Consider the following 23,374-nt stretch of genomic DNA (forward strand, 5'->3'; position numbering starts at 1 on the left):
TTTCCTTGTTGAGAGCCCTTCCTGGCACAAAGTAACAACGTGGACGCTATGGAACCGCGGTATTGACCGCCTAGGCATGGTTGAACTACAGACAACAGTAGCTGTGTACCTCGTTCCTGGTGGAATGACTGGAACTGATCGGCCGTTGGACCCTCTCCGCCTAATAGGCGCTGCTCATGCATGGTTGCTTACATCTTTGGGCGGGTTTAGTGACATCTATGAACAGTCCAAGGGACTGTGTCTGTGATTCAATGTCCTCAGTCAATGTCTATCTTCAGGAGCTCTGGGAGCCGGGATGACGCAAAACTTATTTTGATGGGTTCAAAATAGTTCAAATGGCTCTGAGCACTATGGGACTTAACATCTGATGTCATCAGTCCCCTAGAACGTAGAACTACTTAAATCTAACTAACCTAAAGACATCACACACATCCATGCTCGAGGCATGATTCGAGCCTGCGACCTTAGCAGTCGCGCGGTTCCGGATTGAAGCGCCTATAACCGCTCGGCAACCGCGGCCGCCTTTTTGATGTGTGTAGGTAGGTAGTCTCACCTATTCTCTATTCGCACGTCACTTGAGAATGGCAATGAAGCCGAAACAGTTGTCGTAAAGAATGTTAAACCTGTAGCAGCTACTCGCTGATTTTCATTTTAAAAATGTTATACAGTGACGTGTACTGTGTTGCGGACCCAATGGAACGTATAATCCTGAGACCATTCGCACCGTGCTTCTTCCATTGAAACAAATGCCGAACAAGATGACCCGTGTCTGTTTAGATATACTTTAGATATTCTACCTTCTAAAAGAACGCACAGTTTTGCGACAGTTACAGGTTCGGTTTAGATGCAGGAGAACAGCACTGCACGTGTCATGGTACTTCAGTATCAGCTATGCTGTCTTGTATTCAAGCCATTTTCTTCCTTCTTTTGTATTGTTGATTCAAACGAGTACCTTAACCAACATTAGCTGTGCTTGAAATAGTGGAGGCATCTAATCAAGAAATCATTTAGAAAACCTTAAGTGCTTCACAAGTGGTAGATACGAAAAAAAAGGTTGTATTGTCATCTATTCCTCCACACTATACTTGTTTTCTCGAATAAGGCCCCCTTAATAGCCAGGCACCTTATCGCACCTATGCTGGGAGTCGTGGAAGCGCATCGGTCTCACATCGAAACAGCCCTGTTGATCAACGATGAGAGCCAGTTCGCCGTGAAGCCAGGATACGCTCTTTAAGTGGTTACCAACACCCGCTTTGGGGAGCCACGTACCGCCTCAGTTACACAATTCGCAAACATTTAGAAAGCTTCTCCCACTTCCACATAGTTAACGATACAAACAAAGACAGCTGAGGTTCTTCCACCTCATAGAGGAAAGGGTGGCGACAGGATGTGCATCCGGTCACCATGTGTCAGTTACATTTCCAGATCCTATAATTAGTCTGTTGGTGGCGCGAAGATACGAGATAAAGCCAGGAAAAAGAAGATGAGAGGTTTTACGAACAAAATCTGTCAATCATTGGCAAAGAAAAACATTACGGTAGGTCTTGTTAAGGGCTCTCTCGATCTCTCGCTCTCGCAAAGTTTGCTGAAGCGCTTCGTTACTGCTTTACTTCCCTAGACAATTTAGTGTTTACTTCGCATATTTCACTTACGTTAGAAGTTTCGCCAAGCAGTCAGTCGAATGATCCTGTTTCTAGACATTCCTACCGAGTGAGGTAGTGGAGTGGTAACACGCTGGGCTAATATATCGGAGGGCGGTTGTCAAAATTTTCGTACGGACAGAAAGGGTCAGTTAAAAAAAAAAATATTCAAATGTGTGTGAAATCTTATGGGACTTAACTGCTAAGGTCATCAGCCCTAAGCTTACACACTACTTAACCTAAATTATCCTAAGGACAAAGACACACACTCATGCCCGAGGGAGGACTCGAACCTCCGCCGGGACCAGCCGCACAGTCCATGACTGCAGCGCCCCAGACCGCTCGGCTAATCCCGCGCAAGGTTAGTTTTCCCTAGTCCCCTGTAAAATAACCTTATTGCAAGTGCCAGGATGGTTACTTTGAATAGAATATGCACGATTTTCTTCGTCAGCCTTGCCCTATCCAAGTTCACCCCTCGTCCCTGTGACCTCACCGTCTACGGGACGTTAACTCACAATCGTCTTTCCTTTAGTTATGACAGCGCCATTCCTAAGAAGTCATTTGCAGGTGCAACGACCAAATTGTTAGGCTATAAAAGCATTGGAAGTTATGTTGTGTTATGTTGATTCTCTCCACTACACTGGACTGAACCTTAAAATTGCTAACAGAGCCGATGGAACCTACTTTTTTTTTATAAAATAAAAAGATCGTTTGCTAACTTTCCGTCAGTATCTCACTCGTAGCATCAGGGTTCCTTGAGTATTATTGAGTTAGTAGACTGTTATGTCTGGCGTGTTTCGTTCAGGTATAGTATCGACTATCCCTCTTGCGGCCCCATTGCCAGTATCTACGAGGAAGAGTTGGTATCTGTGGGTTGTGTCCTCAGAAGGTCTTTGCTAGCCGATATGTATATACGGGTTCGCTGACCCGAGAGGAGGAGTCACCAAGTTTGGGGATTGGCGGTAGCTTCGCGATAAGAGGCGGTCACGAGGTCCGAGCGGCCGAACCCAGGAGCTACGCAAGGAGGGCCTGCGCAGAGAAACGATACCGGAGTAGTTCACCAGGGTCAGCGTAGACTACAAGCAGCTGGCCGACATCCCGTCGGTTGGTTGGCAACATTCCTGCCGGACGACCGCTCGTGGTCTCGCTGCCCCCTCCTACCTGGCTTCATCGGCACCACTTAGTAACCGCCACGACGCACCGTGAATCCATGGAACTGCTTGCTGATAAAGGGGAGTAACATTCGTAACATTCTGTAATCCTCGTGGGGATTTGTGTCATTGTCTACCTGCTTTCTTAATTGTTTTCTGGTCTGTGCCCGAGCCTCAGAGTTTTACTCGTTCGGCTCTTTGGTAGTAAATATGGGCTGTAGAATTGCACTAGACACTACATGTCGTTTGAAAATTTGTTCAGATATTATATTGCCTTTCCTTTCTAGTCTACACCCGATCATTAATGTTCTAATGAATCAGCTCTTGGTCGTAAATACAGCCAGATCAATTGTACTAAGGCACAGGTTGCCGTTAAGTAAAAGAGGACACCTTGCAGTTAGATTTAGCTGTTAACCGGTTAAATTCTTTGATTGTAATTTCATTTCTCAGTTATTAGTTCTAATCTGAACAGCCTGTTGTACTAAGCTGTTCGTTTCTGTGTTTGAAAGACCGGGTCATTATTGGTGTATTTTAGCTCGACCTTGTGGTTCTGCCGAGTGCGTTGTCTTGTAATAAGTGTTGAAAAATAACGTTTTAAAACGATTCCTCAGAGCGGCCTTCATAACTGACAATCAGTTTAACTTTTGAAATGCTAACAGCCAACTGTCTCCAGGGCTTGAGTCAGAATAATATTGTCAAAAGGGGCGGGTGGGTGTCTAGTCGCACCTAGGTTGCTGATTGAAATTATACTTGGTTCCTAATCTGTTTAACTTTTAAGCACGGGTGTGCATCCAAGCCCCGAATCTTTCGACAAACAGTTCCCGAATAAAAAAAAATCTTGTCATCAATATTGTTTATAGAGTTTTCATGTGTTACAGAGGGCATTTAATAAAAGCAAATGTGCCCACCGCGGTAGTGAACACCGCTGTTTCACCCGATAATGGGTGGACCGCAGGCCCGGTCGCCTTGTAATTACTGTCATGTTGTTCTTGCTTTGATATCTGTTGCAAAAGCTTATTGATTTCAAAAATTTGTTTATTTTGTAGATAAAAACCTACTTTCTGATTACATATTGTTAAATAAACAGGTTTTACGAAAAGGAAGTTACATTGGTGGGTCCTCCCTTCCACGTTTTCCTTAATTCAAGTAAATATCACGTCTCAATTATGAACTTCGAATACTCTCTAGTCAAAGGTGAAATGGAGACCTGTCATCCTCACACACTAGATTTGTTGTGACCAGGCGAAACTACCTTCGTCCGGCAATAACTGTAGGTTCATTGATTGCGCTGTGAGAGGGCTCATCAAACTAGAACAAATGAAATATAATTTCACTTTATTATAGCAGTAAACAAAAAAACTTACTTAACTTTGACACACTTCGTTGCCGTAAGAGTACTGCATCATTTACAACTGTCGTTGACTACGAAAGCACCACTTGATGCACAGAACTACAAATTGTTCTCTTGCAGTACAAAACGCAAAATTTTCAAAAGTATGTTTCATCAGAAACATTAAGTGTCACTGTCCAACACGATCACGTTGCTTGCTGTAGCTGTGGTCTCGAACCGAAGTGAGCTCTTGCTAGCTCGGCACTATAATGACGTCAGTGTGTGGGCGCTGCTACGTTGAGAAGGGAAGCGTGGTCTTCAGGATGGCCTACGATTAGTCGTTGCGGTTTACAGCGAACCTTCGCTAATGTCTGCTGTATAGATTCGCGTTGCCGAATCTGACAGCGGAAATGGTTTCTCTTTTTAAAGACTGATATGTAGCTCAGTCCGAGTTCTAGGTTAGGCTGGAATGCGAGAAGTTGGCTGTGAGTTGGTGAAGCCAACGAATGTGACAGTGGAAAAGCTTCCTGTGCTGAGACACTGGTCTGTGGCGTAGTCCAAGGTCTAAGTTAGGTTGGAATACAACAGTGTTGTTGAGAGTTGGCGAAGCCAACGTATGTGACAGAGGAGAAGCTTCCTGTGTTAAACTGATCTGTAACGTAGCCTGAGATCTAGGTTTTGTTGTAATTCAACAGTTTTCCCGTTAAAGCCAAGAAAACTACATGTGTGAAGAGACTCACCTGTAGTGCAGAGAGACACCTGGTTTAGATGTAATGTACACATTTCGTTGAGGTGTCGAAGGAAGCGAATGCCAGCACGAATGTACCCTTCCGGGTTGATGTGCATCGTATGTCGTGATATCTTATGCTCTTCGCAGTATTCCTACTTGTATTTACGACTTTGGCGAACATTTGGGCTATGTGGTTCAGTTACGAATTATTAGTAGAAAACGGAAGTTGACATTATCTACGAACGAGTATTGTCACTGACTGACAACACACTAACGATTTAGCTTTATCAATTTGTCCGTTGGGATGCTTGTTTCATCTAGTTCCGAATATGAGTCGATTTACAAAGAACTATTTATTTGAAATATTTAGCTTATTTAGTATCTTTAGCGTTACCTTCCCCCCATGAACCATGGACTTTGCCGTTGGTGGGGAGGCTTGCGTGCTCAGCGATACAGATGGCCGTACCGTAGGTGCAACCACAACGGAGGGGTATCTATGAACCTTGCCGTTGGTGGGGAGGCTTGCGTCCCTCAGCGATACAGATGGCCGTACCGCAGGTGCAACCACAACAGAGGGGTATCTGTTGAGAGGCCAGACAAACATGTGGTTCCTGAAGAGGGGCAGCAGCCTTTTCAGTAGTTGCAGGGGCAACAGTCTGGATGATTGACTGATCTGGCATTGTAACATTAACCAAAACGGCCTTGCTGTGCTGGTACTGCGAACGGCTGAAAGCAAGGGGAAACTACAGCCGTAATTTTTACCGAGAACATGCAGCTCTACTGTATAATTAAATGATGATGGCGTCCTCTTGGGTAAAATATTCCGGAGGTAAAATAGTCCCCCATTCGGATCTCCGGGAGGGGACTACTCAAGAGGACGTCGTTATCAGGAGAAAGAAAACTGGCGTTCTACGGATCGGAGCGTGGAATGTCAGATCCCTTAATCGGGCAGGTAGGTTAGAAAATTTAAAACGAGAAATGGAAAGGTTAAAGTTAGATATAGTGGGAATTAGCGAAGTTCCGTGGCAGGAGGAACAAGACTTTTGGTCAGGTGATTACAGGGTTATAAATACAAAAACAAATAGAGGTAATGCAGGAGTATGTTTAATAATGAATTTAAAAAATAGGAGTGCGGGTTAGCTACTACAAACAGCATAGTGAACGCATTATTGTGGCCAAGATAGACACGAAGCCCATGCCTACTACAGTAGTACAAGTTTATATGCCAAGTAGCTCTGCAGATGATGAAGAAATTGATGAAATGTATGACAAGATAAAAGAAATTATTCAGGTAGTGAAGGGAGACGAAAATTTAATAGTCATGGGTGACTGGAATTCGTCAGTAGGAAAAGGGAGAGAAGGAAACATAGTAGGTGAATATGGATTGGGGGGAAGAAATGAAAGAGGAAGCCGCCTTGTAGAATTTTGCACAGAGCATAACTTAATCATAGCTAACACTTGGTTCAAGAATCATAAAAGAAGGTTGTATACCTGGAAGAATCCTGGAGATACTAAAAGGTATCAGATAGACTATATAATGGTAAGACAGAGATTTAGGAATGGGGGAAATAAATACAGTAGAAGAAGAATGGGTAGCTCTGGGGGATGAAGTAGTGAAAGCAGCAGACAATCAAGTAGATAAAAAGACGAGGGCTAATAGAAATCCTTGGGTAACAGAAGAAATTTTGAATTTAATTGATGAAAGGAGAAAATATAAAAATGCAGTAAATGAAGCAGGCAAAAAGGAATACAAACGTCTCAAAAATGAGATCGACAGGAAGTGCAAAATGGTTAAGCAGGGATGGCTAGAGGACAAATATAAGGATGTAGAGGCTTGTCGCACTAGGGGTAAGATAGATACTGCCTACAGGAAAATTAAAGAGACCTTTGGAGAGAAGAGAATCACTTGTATGAATATCAAGAGCTCAGATGGCAACCCAGTTCTAAGCAAAGAAGGGAAGGCAGAAAGGTGGAAGGAGTATATAGAGGGTTTATACAAGGGCGATGTACTTGAGGACAATATTATGGAAATGGAAGAGGATGTAGATGAAGATGAAATGGGAGATACGATACTGCGTGAAGAGTTTGACAGAGCACTGTAAGACCTGAGTCGAAACAAGGCCCCAGGAGTAGACAACATTCCATTACAACTACTGACGGCCTTGGGAGAGCCAGTCCTGACAAAACTCTACCATCTGGTGAGCAAGATGTATGAGACAGGTGAAATACCCTCAGACTTCAAGAATAATATAATAATTCCAATCCCAAAGAAAGCAGGTGTCGACAGATGTGAAAATTACCGAACTATCAGTTTAATAAGTCACAGCTGCAAAATACTAATGCGAATTCTTTACAGACGAATGGAAAAACTGGTAGAAGCGTACCTCGGGGAAGATCAGTTTGGATTCCGTAGAATTGTTGGAACACGTGAGCCAATACTAACCTTACGACTTATCTAAGAAGAAAGATTAAGAAAAGGCAAACCTACGTTTCTAGCATTTGTAGACTTAGAGAAAGCTTTTGACAATGTTGACTGGAATACTCTCTTTCACATTCTAAAGGAGGCAGGGGTAAAATACAGGGAGCGAAAGGCTATTTACAATTTGTACAGAAACCAGATGGCAGTTACAAGAGTCGAGGGGGGTGAAAGGGAAGCAGTGGTAGGGAAAGGAGTGAGACAAGGTTGTAGCCTCTCCCCGATGTTATTCAATCTGTATATTGAGCAAGCAGTAAAGGAAACAAAAGAAAAATTCGGAGTAGGTATTAAAATTCATGGAGAAGAAGTAAAAACTTTGAGGTTCGCCGATGATATTGTAATTCTGTCAGAGACAGCAAAGGACTTGGAAGAGCAGTTGAACGGAATGGACAGTGTCTTGATAGGAGGATATAAGATGAACATCAACAAAAGCAAAACGAGGATAATGGAATGTAGTCGAATTAAATCGGGTGATGCTGAGGGAATTAGATTAGGAAATGAGACACTTAAAGTAGTAAAGGAGTTTTGCTGTTTGGGGAGCAAAATAACTGATGATGGTCGAAGTAGAGAGGATATAAAATGGAGACTGGCAATGGCAAGGAAATCGTTTCTGAAGAAGAGAAATTTGTTAACTTCGAGTATAGATTTAAGTGTCAGGTAGTCGTTTCTGAAAGTATTTGTATGGAGTGTAGCCATGTATGGAAGTGAAACATGGACGATAACTTGTATGGACAAGAAGAGAATAGAAGCTCTCTAATTGTGGTGCTACAGAAGAATCCTGAAGATAAGATGGGTAGATCACGTAACTAATGAGGAGGTACTGAATAGGATTGGGGAGAAGAGACGTTTGTGGCACAACTTGACTATAAGAAGGGATCGGTTGGTAGGTCATGTTTTGAGGCATAAAAGGGATCAGAAATTTAGCATTGGAGGGCAGCGTGGAGGGTAAAAATCGTAGACGGAGACCAAGAGATGAATACACTAAGCAGATTCAGAAGGATGTAGGTTGCAGTAACTACTGGGAGATGAAGAAGCTTGCACAGTATAGAGTAGCATGGAGAGCTGCATCAAACCAGTCTCAGGACTGAAGACCACAACAACATCAACAGCGTTACCTTTGAAGTACGCACGAAACTTTATTTCAAACCTTTGTTCGTTGATTAGTGTCTTCAGCACCTGTAGTTAGTTAACTTCAATTTGGATCATGTACTGATTGTATTGCACTCTGTTGTACACTTACTCGTGTCCGATACCCTTCGTATCCTTGCAAATTCCGTTCTACTCATTCTATTCAAATCTTACAGCAGGCTACCTAAGGTAAGTTTTTGACACATCTTCACACATGAAGGCATTCGAAATATAATGTTCATTATTTTAATATAAAGGAAGTCTTCTCCGCACTGACCGATATTAATGTCTTTTGCATTCTTCTTTCCTATTTTAATTGTTCCGCACCTTTTCCCATTCTTTCCTGAGGACTTTAGAGGCTGCACATCTTCGCCAACATTGCTTCAGTCTTGTCAGCCTAGTCTAAGCCTTACTATTATTGCTGGACAGTTTCGTCAATTGTGCGGTGATTATTTACCGTATGTAATAGAACAAATCACCCCGATACGCTGTTTGTCAACAATACCGGGGCTACGGCCTGGCCTCACCGTTGCTTAGCATCAATTCGACACGAGTCGATGGCGAGCAACATGAATGTTCCCGTTGCCACTCTGATAAATCTTGTGAAGGACGTGAAATTCACTAACAGATCGGAACAATGATTATAATCACAAGGAAAACTATCAACGAAAATCTCAGCTATATGAATCCGTAGTATCAACTGAACTGCATCTTTATTTGCACGTACAACGTAAACCCACCCAGGCACCTTCGTTTAATGAATATGAAGATCAACACAGGAATATTATTCAGGATAATCTGATTCGGAAAACATATCATCCAGATTATTTATCACGATTAGTTTTGAGAAGTCAGGGAAGTTTTAAAGTTTGAAGTTGCAGAAAGGAAATAGAATACTGTAAATTATACACTGTCTGTATTTGGCCTTATTGGTACGGTTCAAAAAGTCAAGCGCATCACCATGTCTTGAAACACACGTGGGTAAAGAACAGTCCACGATACGAGTCGTTGACGTTCGTGAGTGACATGAAAAACATGCCACAATCATCGTAAATATTAAGCCCAATGTGACGTAGTGTTAATGTGCATTTCTTCGTCGTTGAGTACACCATCGCAGACGCTCCTGTCTGTGATGCAGCGTCAAGGTTAACCGCAGCCATGGTCTCCGAGCTGATAGTCCATGTGCTGCTAACGTTGTCGACCTGTTCGTGCAGATGGTTGTTATCTTGCAAACGTCTCCATCTGTTGACTCAGAGATCGCGACGTGGCTGCACCATCCGTTCAGCCATGCGAATAAGATGCCTGTCATCTCGGCTGCTAGTGATACGCGGTCGTTGGGATCCAGCACGGCGCTCCGTATCACCCTCCTGAAACCACCGATTCCTTATTCTGCTAACAGTCATTGGATCTCGACCAATGCGAGCAGCAATGTCGCGATTCGATTAACTGCAATCGCGATAGGCTACAATCCGACTTTTATCAAAGTCGGAAACGTGTTGGTACGCATCTCTCCTCCTTACACGAGTCATCACAACAACGTTTTACCAGGCAACGCCGGTCAACTGCTGTTTGTGTGTGAGAAATCGGTTCGAAACTTTCCTCATGTCAGCACGTTGTAGGTGTCGCCACCGGCGCCAACTTTGTATGAATGCTCTGAAAAGCTAGTCATTTGCATATCACAGCATCTTCTTGCTGTCGGTTAAATTTCGCTTCTATAGGACGTCATCTTCGTGGTGTAGCAATTTTAATGGCCAGTAGTGTATTATACTAAGAAACAACGAAACATTTCTAAATAGTGTAATATTCGGAACTAGATCAAACAGGCATAACAACGAACAAATTGAAAAGTTAAATCGTTAATACGTGGTCAGCCAGTGACAATACACGGTCGTAGATAATACAAGCTGCAGGTCTCTACTAATAACTCGTAACTGAACCATATAGTCCAAATATTTGGCAAAGTCGTAAATACGAGTAGGATGCAAAGAGCATCAAATATCACGACAGACGATACAGACCAACCAGGCACCGGACATTCGAGTTGGCATTCGTCTCCTTTGACACCGCAACGCAATTTGCACATTACTTCTAAAACAGATCTCTTACTACACTACAGGTGAGTCTCTCAACACATGTAGTTATCTTGGCTTTAACTCCAAATTGTACAATTATAACCTAACCTAGACCTCAGGTTACTCTACAGATCAGTCTGACAACACAGAAAGCTTTTCCTCTGCCACATTCGTTGGCCTGGCCAACTCTGAACAAAAAATTTGCAATCCAGCCCACTGTCGCTTTCCTTAGCGCCAGCCAGAGTGGCCGAACGGTTCTAGTCGCTACAGTCTGGAACCGCGCGACCTCAGAAGTTAAGTCCCATAAGGGTCAGTGCCATTTGAACCGTTTGAACATTCCTTAGCTTCGACAACTCACAACCAAATTGTTGAATTTCAGTCCAACCCAGACCTCGGTCTACGCAACTAATCAGTCTGTCACCACAGAAATCTTTTCTACAGTCGCAAGTTTAGGTATCGCCAACTCAAAAATAAACTTGAATTATAGCCTAAGTTATACCTCTGGCTAAGTTGCAGATCAGTGTGCACAACACAAATCTTTTCCGCTGTCAGACTCCTTGGCTTCATCTACTCAAAACCAAACTGTTGCTTTCCAACCTAACGCAGACCTCAGGTTACGCTACAGATCTGTGTGTCACCGAAGACATTTTTTCCATTGTAAAATTCGTGACATTACATCCTAACCTAGATCTCTGACTAAGCCAGTCCATTGACGTGACATTAAGCTGTTGCAGTGACTCGCGAGGCAAACCACTCTCTTGGAAATTGGGATCATCTTCAATAATTTCAAAAAATAAGTCTCTCTTTCCATCCCACCTCCTTCTTCAGATACACTCAGTTGCTATCTACAAATTCGCTAACACGAACATCAGACAACCACCAGCATCAGCACACACAGTGTAAGTAGGCTGTTTATGTTTTCTTATTGGTAACGCCACGTAGCGCTCTGTATGAAAATCACTGGCTGTGCTGTGTGCAGTCTGTGGCTAATTTGCATTGTTGTCTGCCATTGTAGTGTTGGGCAGCTGGATGTGAACAGCACGTAGCGTTGTGCAGTTGGAGGTGAGCCGCCAGCAGTGGTGGATGTGGGGAGAGAGATGGCGGAGTTTTGAAATTTGTAAGACTGGATGTCATGAAGTGCTATATGTATTATGACTATTAAGGTAAATACATCATTTGTTCTCTATCAAACTCTTTCATTTGCTAACTATGCCTATCAGTAGTTAGTGCCTTCCATAGTTAGAATCTTTTATTTAGCTGGCAGTAGTGGCGCTCGCTATATTGCAGTAGTTCGAGTAACGAAGATTTTTGTGAGGTAAGTGATTTGTGAAAGCTATAGGTTAATGTTAGTCAGGGCCATTCTTTTGTAGGGATTATTGAAAGTCAGATTGCGTTGCGCTAAAAACTATTGTGTGTCAGTTTAAGCCCAGTAACGTATATAATTTTTCTAAGAGGATGTTTCATATGGCGACCCTGCCAGGATACCTCACTGGATTCTTCTGATTTTTTCTTGTAGCTTGTGTAATTAGTGTAGCTTTAGTTTATTGCTAGCATGTAATTGTAGAGAGAATCTCCTTTGTAATTGTAGTTTTTCATGGTTGTATAGTAAAACAGTTGTGACATGCATGTAGATTTGCACCAAGTATTTCGCAGCTGCGCTTGCAATTAAGTAGACATTATTTCCATTGCTATGTTATCTTATTTTGCTCTTCAGATTGTGCTTTTCTGTGTTATCATGTAAATATTGTGACAATTATGGCGTGTGAAAAACGTAATACTAGGCTCCAAAGTAAACTGAGAAATGACAGTGAAGACGAAACCAGTGTGTTAGCGCCACCGTGTAATGAATTAACTAATGTTCAACATAGTAATTTGGTAATTGTGCATAGGGAAATGGAGCGGGCGGCAAACAATGGCGTAGGCAGTGAAACAATTAGTGAACAGGGAAGCATTATCGATCGATCGCTCGGCAACAGCTCGCCTCAGGAATCCGAAATGACAGGATACAAATTTTGCAAATACTGTAGATTTAGGTTTTGAGTCCTCACCGTTTTCTCAAATAAGTCAAGACACAAATTCTGCTTGTAAAAATGTGAATGTTGCCGGTGCAAATGCACTGCCGAAAAGCATAGAGGAACTGATTCCAGGCACTAATGCATTCTTATTACAGCTAATGCAACAAAATCAGAGACAAACACAGCAAAAGCTTCAAAAGTTAGACACAATGGAACAACACCAGAGACAAACACAGCAACAGTTAGACACAATGGAACAAAATCTTCAAAAGTTAGACACAATGGAACAACACCAGAGACAAACACAATAACAGTTAGACACAATGGAACAAAATCAGAAACAAACACAGCCAAAGCTTCAAACGTTAGACACCACACTTGAACAAACATGTGAAGATTTAACTACTGAGTTATATAACATTGAATCGAAATGTCAAAAAGTCTGTAATGAAGTAAAAACACAAATTTGTGAGCATTTTCAACCTACTTTTTCGTGGCATGAAAATGCATTACAGAATCACGAAGCAGCCATAAAAGAACTGCAAACACTTGTTCATGAAAATCACGACACCTTGCAAGCTAAAATTGACTCAGTTGCATCTACCGATTCGGTTACGCAACTTGCAAAACTCAGGAAACCTTAAAGGACACCGTAGATACTCTGAAACTTGGTTCAGAAAAACACACTGAGGAAATAGGTACACTATCAGAGAATGTAGCCGAACTTTCGGATCAGTTCACTAACTTATCTACAAAGGTAGATGATGATCTGAATGACACAAGACCTGTAGCCATCACTGACACAGAAGAGTATGAACAAATTAAGAAATTGAAACAAAATCAGAATCAAATTAATATGCAACACAAAAGAGAAATCCAGGAAGTACAAGATCAGTTGGCACAAGTAATACAAAAATTACATATTTCAGAGGACACTCGCTCTCCAACACGGGAAGAGGAACTTAGAAATACGGAAAAACCACAAAATAATAACACAGGACACTTCGGAAATTATGAAAGAAATTGGCAAGGCACACCGAATTTTGAGATGGAACCGCCGAAACGACGTAACAATAACCGACATGTGACTCGCTGACATGATAATTTTGACTATAAGCTGTTCATTACTACACGTAAATTCAAAACATTTAAGAATTCTGGCAGCGACATTCATCCACAAGCATGGCTCCATCAATTCTCTCATTGTTTTCCTCCCAACTGGTCGTTAGAACACAGATTAGAATTTATGTGTGGCTACTTAGAGAATGAACCAGCTGTAAGAATGCGATCGGTCATTCACGATTGTCACAGTGAAGGAGAATTTTATCATGCCTTCCTCTCAGCATATTGGTCTCAAGCTACACAAGACCGAGTAAAACATAGCATCACAATGATGAAACATTTCGAACAATCTGAATTTTCCAGTCTTGTGAAATATTTTGAAGACATGTTGCATAAGAATCAATATCTGTCAAACCCATACAGCCCTTCAGAACTCATCCGCATTTGCTTAATGAAATGCCCTGAACATTTAAGAAATATTATTTTAGCAGGATGTTGCAAAGACGACATTGAAGCTTTCTCAGGGACTTTTACAAGAATTAGAAATTGACACAGACAGTCACGGGATGCAAAAACAGGAAAACAATCACTACAGGTCACATCCGTCACAATTCCGTGACGACAGAAACAATAACTGGACATGATAAGTCTATTCTTACAACGCAAATCGTGAACAAAACAGACACCACCCATATGACAACCACTGGCAGAGTAATAGTTACAGAGAAAGATCACATTTCCGTAGTAATGAATATAACAGAGACAATCATAGAAACAGACAATATGGGAACCAGAACTATTATTATCACAGGAGACAGAATAACTTCAGACGCAACGGTCCACCATGCAGTGATAATTCAGGGAGAAATTCTCCACCACTTAACCGACAAGAAAGAAACTACAGGAACTACCGACATGATGAGAGACGATATAATCATAACGACAGACCTGAATTGCATCAGAACTGGCGGGATTTAAACAGGGCAAGGCCCTCTCGACAAGGTGAATTTGTAGAAGTTAGGTCTCCAAACCCCAATAACGACGCGCGCCAACAAAGAAACAGACAATGACTCGCACCACAGGCAGCCACGTGCACCGGCTGGCTCAGAGAAAAATAACTTGGACGCTAACATTGAGAAAAATTCCAGTATTCTTTACCGACGTATACCACATGATAATTCCGTCGAAATTGAAACTCTGCGTACTAGGAAGAGTAAAGGTTTACGCCACATTTCACATTTAAAATCGTTTATTGAAAGATAATCTGCTTTTTAACTTTGTCTTTGCCATATAACTTTTCATGTTACATTACTAGTATGTTTGTCAGACTTAGAATCTGTTAACATGCAACAACGTTTGAAGTTAAATATCCAGTCAAGAACCAAGAGAACTTATCGAAACAGAAATTACGAATGCATTGTTATAGTGAACAGACGTCACAGTGTTACTGTGTGTGTACATTCTTGCTTGTTAGTTGCACGATCACGTAACGACTATAAGGCTCACATATGAGATTTTAATGCAACATTTTGGTTTACTTGAAAATACATTCTGGATTTAAAGTGCATTCTGTGAGATACCAGATGACACAGTGGTTAGTTTATGTGACAGTTACACGATTTTATCACCACGCTACTAATGAGTGACAATTTACAATGTTGCTTTTGCGCTATATCTGTTTTATATCTGCACAGTTTTTCTGTATTATTCTGGAAAGTAAAATATGTTTCAGTAGTAACTTTTGTGGTATAGCTACAATGAGACAACCTTTTTCGTAGCACAACAATACATTACATTATAGTACTTTCTTGATCACAGCAAGGTACGTAATAACTACAGTATCTATACGCAAAGCATTTCACTTTCATTTATAATGGGGTAAGTACATTGACTTCAGCAGAACTTTGCTTACAGAGTACGATAACTACGACACTTCCACAGAGATTATGTTGCAACAAGACGCACATTTAGCGCTACAGGACACGCATTTGAGTGATTAATTTTGTACTTAAAACATTTATTTTTAAAGATATTTGGAGTACAATGATACAAAGGTTTTCTGTGATACATTTCATTCCATTGCTGTAATCTGTAGCACCTGAGGGTATAATTACATTAATCCTCAGGGGGGTTCACGCTTACTTTGTGTATCATGTGTTTGGCAAGCACAAGGAGCCCTAGCTAATATGGTATTTGCTTATACAACTTTACACATCGGTAACATATTTCTCTAACACACAAATTACACAGCTATGTGGTCATTTAACTCAGCGAGACCTTTATTTTGCTACATCAGTGACAGATGTTTACATAATTACACAATTGGATAACTTCACACTTATGAAATTGTATTTTGTCTGTACTTTGTGAAATGTTCATATTTTTTTGGAACCATTGTGATAATATGAGAGCTTTGAATGATGTATTTGGTATGAGATCATGATTTTTTAAGTACGTTTGAGGTAGATGACTCTTTTGACATGAGCAGAGAATTTTTTTTAGGTTTTGAAATTATTGCAGAGAGCTACAACGTTTTTGAGATTTGACTGGGGTGTTATGACATTATTACGACGACGATGTGTATTGTGCTGTTGAGGTATGTTTATGATCAATAAGATGATGCTACCATATATGAGGAATTTGATTATGCTACGTATTTCTCATGATGAAATACTGAAGAAGTGTCTACGGATATGTATATGTATAATAAGGTAAGGAATAATGAGTAGTGGTTAGGGACCCTGATTTGTGGAAAAGGATGTTGGAAACCAAGAATCGTACTTTAAGAGTTATGAAATGTGTGTAAATGCATGACTGTATCACAATGCCGGCGAAAATTTTTTGGACACTATTATATTCATAAGATTTTGTTTCTACACATCTGCAATGCAAATTCTCGACCCGTGATATTTTGTATATGAGACTGCCACTGTAGTGGAAACTGGTGTTGTAAATATTTCAGTAAGAAAGTTAAGTGATTCATGTAATGCGTCGTGGGCATGCCGCATTACATGGGCAGCTGTGCGACAGTCGCCTGGAATAAAGCCATTAGTGTGTGCCTTTCAGAGGCACAGGTGAAAAAAAAAGAGGCCATTATCCTCGTTATTGACATTTCTGTGTAGAAAGCATCGCAAATACGACACGCTCAAACTTGATAACATATGATTATATGGTGGAGCTTTTAATTTATGATATTTACTACAATGCCTAATGAAATGATGAGAAACATTTTACATCTATTGTCTTTCTAGTTGAGAGTTTGCTCATTTTGTTTAATATCAAGTTTCTAGCTGCAGCAGCATTGGTTAAAATAAAATTTAATAGATGTACTAATATAAATATTTTATGCCTACAGATCCAGTAAACAATTTTATGATCTATTCAAAAAAACGAAGGAGCATGAAAAGACATTTCCCTTCACAGGAATTGCATACGGAATTTTCCTTTCAACTACTTGGTAATTTTTTGGTAGAATAACTTCTTGTAGTGCACCACTTTAATTACATAGACATTAAGATGTGAATATACATTTCCCTTGTCTGCATTGTTGTCTTTAGTGTAATATTTTTTCTGCTTGAGCTATGTCATATGCAGATATAAGTTATTGCATTTGCTGCTGCTGTTTGCCAGGCATAGTGCTACTAAATTTCACTTTGTATTACTCTGTTAAGCTAGTTTTACTACTGATTTATTTTTCTTGTTGCTGCACATTGGCTCATTGTAGTTGTAATGTTGCATTGCTTGGTAATTTAGATTTACTGTAGCTTGCTTTGCAATTTTCCATTTTTTTGTCATTGCTGTTTGTGTTAATTGTTTAGTGCTGCTGCATTGCCTCGTCCCTTAGTTTAGCATCTGAGCTCAGTAGACTTAAGTTAGCTTAAGAGGGGGTAGACTATATAAGAGAATGAGTTGCGATGAATTGGAAGAAATGCATTGAGAAGTTTTACGAAAAAAGTACAGAAAGCAGGTATAGATAGCACTTATTGAAATAATGAAGAATGAAGGGAGATCTCCAAGAAGTAAAGAAAGTTTTGTTTGCAAGGTACTGCAGTAAAACAAACCCTGTCCTTTCCCTTTCTGTTATTCCGCTACGTGTTTGTGTACTCTTGTACATTTGTGTTCTTCCTGTTTTTATGTGTGTATCTGATGAGAGTTACATTGTAGAATTTTTCTGATAATATTTATTTCGAAAAGATGTTTAGACATTATTTATTCTGTTTTGTTGAACATATGTGAAGGTAATGTTTCAAAAGTTATTCTGATCTTTATGTATGTACTTATGTCATAATTCCTGTAACACTGATGTATCTGTTTATTTCTATTCTTTTGAAAAGCCTGTACTACTACAGAGTTATCTGTATTGTTATGTTTTTTAATGATGTATTTTGTAACTTTGTTATTGTATTCTTATGTTATAAAATTGTAATTGACACCAGTTCATCAAATTAAGTAACTTGTAAGTTACATTTCACTGCACACGTTTCTGTTGGTCATAGTATATGGACAATATGTGATAAGTAGGGACTGATAGTGTTTGCACGTGTGTTATTAATTCAGCAAGGGAATGATTAACAGCATTGCTGGTTCTAAGGACAATTCCAAAAACTTTGTGAGTGCACAAGTGGTGGTTTATGGACTTGCTATATTCTCCGCAAGACTCTTTGATGGTGATTGTGCACCTGCACAGTCGCAACAGATGGCTGCTGGCCGTCTCTACAAGGACTACAGTGGGTCTGCACGTTTGATGGCCCACCAATACCATTATTTTTACAAGGACTGCAGTGGGTCTGCACCTCTGGTGGCCCACCAATACCATTATCTCTACCAGGACTACAGTAGGTATGCTCTGTGATGACCTACATACCAGTATTCTTCAAAACTTCGAATGACTCTGCTGTGGGTTTGCTCTGTTGTGCCCCATTACCTGTCTGCATGTCAAGAGTCAGCACTGTTTTTCCGTTGGAAGGACAACTTCAAGACTGCATGGAATTCCACTACTTCCATGTGCATCTTCTTTTACTTCTCAGACATTGAGAAAAACACTGCTATTTTACTGTGATGAACGATCAGGACTGTCTTTATGGACTGTGAGAAAATTTTAGCATTTGACCAACATTGTATCAATAAGTGTGTGCATTTGATTTCTTTGTTACTGTAATTGTGAAAAAAATTTTAACAAATATGTATTGGCCACGGCCCAAAACAATTTGTAAATTTTTTTGTGGGGAGCATGGGGGCTATGTAAGTACGCTGTTTATGTTTTCTTATTGGTAACGCCACGTAGCTCTCTGTATGGAAATCACTGGCTGTGCTGTGTGCAGTCTGTTGCTAGTTTGCATTGTTGTCTGCCATTGTAGTGTTGGGCAGCTGGATGTGAACTGCGCGTAGCGTTGCACGGTTTGAGGTGAGCCGCCAGCAGTGGTGGATGTGGGGAGAGAGATGGCGGAGTTTTGAAATTTGTAAGACTGGATGTCATGAATTGCTATATATATTATGACTATTAAGGTAAAGACATCATTTGTCTGTATCAAAATCTTTCATTTGCTAACTATGCCTATCAGTAGTTAGTGCCTTCCGTAGTTAGAATCTTTTATTTAGCTGGCAGTAGTGGCGCTCGCTATATTGCAGTAGTTCGAGTAACGAAGATTTTTGTGAGGTAAGTGATTTGTGAAAGGTATAGGTTAATGTTAGTCAGGGCCATTCTTTTGTAGGGATTATTGAAAGTCAGATTGCGTTGCGCTAAAAACTATTGTGTGTCAGTTTAAGCCCAGTCACGAATATAATTTTTCTAAGGGGAAGTTTCAACAGCAAGTCACTACTACACATATCTAGTACAGAAATGAAAATTACAGCAATAGGGTAAGCACCAGCACTTACCAACAGCAGATTTGTATCCACAATAGAGTGATATCCAAGATATCTATGATCTGTTATAAAAAACATCCTAATACCTCAGAACCAAACATGGAACAAAATTTGCGACGTAAACGTAATTGTAAAAATTATAAAAGAGAAATCGAATAATGCACAACCGTTCAAAATCAGAAGCTTATCTCTCTCTCTTTAGCACCCAGACTCTCCCTAAACCTTCAAAGGAAACTTTAAACAAACAACGATTTTGTGGAACATCTTCCTTCCAAACATACTCATCTAAATCACTCTGTACTACTTAAATTTTCCGTTCCCTTGACCACTAGTACCTTTCGTTGCCATTCCCCTCCCCCCTTTCAATATGTTAGTGCATGCCCCTGTTTCATTATCCCCAAATTCTACGGAATCATTCACAGCCAAATACGTGTACCTAGTTTCGTCTAATCCTTTGTACTAGCCAACCCATCTGGTATTATGATTGATAAAGCTAGTACATATGTTTTTACTAAGTGAAACATTGTACAGGTTGTTCTGACACTAATTATCTTAAAAGTCATTTCAGGAGAAGAGTGATTTCCTGAAAAAACTGCCTCGGACACTTGTCAAACATTTTGTCTTCTTTTCTTTTTTTTTTTTTGCAAATTACGATTCGTCAATTTCTTAATAATCCTCGGCCCACCAATTTTGCCCCTTCACAGAAAAAAAATCCGCGTAATCTTCCGGTCAAAACAAATACCAGTTTATGACAGTTTTATTGTGTCACGAGCAGCAAGTCAAAGAGGAGATCTTAAACAAGAAAAACAAGAAACTAATATAATACTTTCCATTTCTCAAACCATATTCGCCTATGAATAGATGGCCTTTTGCACAGCGCCACATACACAAATCGCTTGTGCGTTTCTCACAAAACATGCACTATGTCATCTCGTTGTCTCAAACACTACACTTACAACAGCAAGCAAATAAATTGTACTACCAGGTCGGATTGACAGAGGAGATAGAGGAGATCCAAAGAAGAGCGGCGCGTTTCGTTACAGGGTTATTTGGTAAGCGTGATAGCGTTACGGAGATGTTTAGCAAACTCAAGTGGCAGACTCTGCAAGAGAGGCGCTCTATATCGCGGTGTAGCTTTCTGTCCAGGTTTCGAGAGGGTGCATCTCTGGATGAGATATCGAATATATTGGTTCCCCCTACTTATACCTTCCGAGGAGATCACGAATGTAAAATTAGAGAGATTCGAGCGCTCACGGAGGCTTTCCGGCAGTCGTTCTTCCCGCGAACCATACGCGACTGGAACAGGAAAGGGAGGTAATGACAGTGGCACGTAAAGTGCCCTCGGCCACACACCGTAGGGTGGCTTGCGGAGTATAAATGTAGATGTAGATGTAGCTGAACTGATGACACTCATTGGTTTCCCAAATTCATCAGTCGATTTCACAATAGTGAAACGAACATGTGTTATATGTTGTGTCCTATTCCCACTATTTACCACATGTTAACAATCAGGAGAAGAATTTGGGGCCGCTCTTGTATTTATATTTCGCGACGCTACTAATTGCTGGAAAACAATTTCAAATCCCACGCTAAAACTGACAGATTACTTTTTGTATAAACCGACGAGATTACGATCGACGGGATTTAAAGCTACGCAGAAATTCAGTTCAAAATATGCACCAAAACGTGACGTCACAGCAGCTACCTCGTTCGAGATCAGACCCGACGGCTAGTATCGAACATTCCTCTAGACCCATACACATTACAAATGCACGTATGACAAGTGATTGCGTATATTAAATAAAATTCTAGAGCAATATAGCCGAATTTCACGTATTTTTTTGTTTTTTTTTTTTGTCTTTTAATTGTATTTTTGAGAATTTTAATCTACCTTTTACAATGTAGGCCTCATGTTAACACAGTGAAATACAGTTTGAAATTGTGTTTCTGCTTGTGTATAGTTCAATAAGTTTGGTCAACTATACCGTTTCATGTAGTACAGTTCGCATTCTCGTTCCCAATGCAATGCGCCTCCATTGCTTGTCCTGTCGTCTCCCTAACACTGAATCGGTAGGAGTCCATGGAATTCGTGGTACCAAACTTTGATTCCTCGTGCTGCTACCTCTGGCGAGCAAACGATATAGTCGTCATTGGTCAACGACGTGTTTCATTGCTGTGATTAGTAATTTACAGCACTGAGTGCCATTTTTACCTGACGTATTATGACACTGTGTACCTCCAAATCAGCCACGTCAATTATTTCCGTCGATGACAAGTTAATTAAGGGTCCCAAACACGGGTGACGCGGCCCTGTCAACCTCCGGAGCAATATCACCAGCAGCTGGCCTTCTCTTCAATCGCAGGTGATCTCAACAAATATTTCGAGCACTTCGATGCTGGGAAGTTCTGTTGTGAAGAACTTTGTGCTGTGTTTGACAAACTTGTGCATATCGACTAATAATCGTAAAATTATCGAAATAAAAATGAACTTTTAGCGTAACATTTTATAAACTGCTAAAAAGAAAAAAAAAATTTCTTCCAGGTCCTTATTAATCCCTAATCCCAAAGAGACAGTCCTGAAAATTAGCGCTTGTGAATTTTTGATATCTGTGACATTACTTGTATGATTTATAACGAAAAACGTAGGTTGCATGCGATACATAATTGATTCAAGATTAATTTATCTCCTTTCTATTGCTTACTGCATGTGCCGCACATTTGTTGTTATAAACCTTACCAGTATTGTCATAAGTGCTAATTACTCACAGTCACAAATTTCTGAGAATATCAGAATAAAAGGAACCTTTTAAAATAAAATTATCTTCCATTTACATAAAAAATAAGTTGTCCCAAATTATTTGATATTCTTCATAAGCTCGTAATTAGATTTTGAAGAAAGTCTTTCTTACGGATCAATAAGCGAATAGCCTAAATTATTTTATATATTTTATTATGATTTAAAAACATTTTATTTCATTAACTACTTTCTGCCTTTTGGGCGTTGTGAAATTTCTAGACGGACTTTAAACATTTCGATGAGATTGTATTTATTTAACTGGATTTTACTCGCTGCTTCAGCCATGTACACGTCAGTCACATATAGTGCGAACATCCCTTCCTCCCCTTCTGTCTCCAATTTCTCTTTACTCCGCTCAGAAGTGCCCTTTTTCTCTCTCACACATCGCCTGTAAAGCATTACAATACTACACGCACCACACATTGTTCTGCAAGGCAACCGAGATGTTAGACGTTACCAAACTTTTTCACCCGCCTTGAGATCCCTTCTAAACAGATCAACAATACAATGTCATTCGCTTCGAAGCCAAGCCTAATGCCTCAAGTCTTTAGCTCATCGAGGAGTTAGTTTAAACACAACTGCAAAATTTGTACCTGGCAGATAGACAGACAGGAACGTGACCCAATGAAATGTGTTAAAAAACAATTTCTGACTTTTTTTGAAAGTTTGTTCTTGAGAACACTAAACTAACTACTAAGAAAGCTTTTAGAATAAAATTATCTTCCATTTACATAAAAAAGAAAGCTTCCCAAATTATTTGACTATTCTTCACAAGCTCATAATTAGTTTTTGAAGAAAGTATTTCTTTTTCGACTCCCTATTTTCTGACTTGTGTTTATCATGCTCAATTCTTTTTTTCTTGAAAGTAAATGAAGTCCTCACACTAGACACGCATACGAGAGGTCATTTCAATTCCCCATCCGACCACAATGACTTAGAGTTTTCGGAAATTCCGCAAAACGCTGAAGGCGAGTGTTTGTATAATTGCTAAAGTTCTAATGAGACGACATTGTCGATTCCCGTCGTTATCCTACTCCTATCTCATATTCTACTCCGTCTCTGTTGAAGTCCTTGTCGACGATTTTTAAAACATCACCTTCACTCCTCC

The sequence above is a fragment of the Schistocerca serialis genome, chromosome 6, assembly GCF_023864345.2.
Source record: "Schistocerca serialis cubense isolate TAMUIC-IGC-003099 chromosome 6, iqSchSeri2.2, whole genome shotgun sequence".
Lineage (NCBI taxonomy): Eukaryota > Metazoa > Arthropoda > Insecta > Orthoptera > Acrididae > Schistocerca > Schistocerca serialis.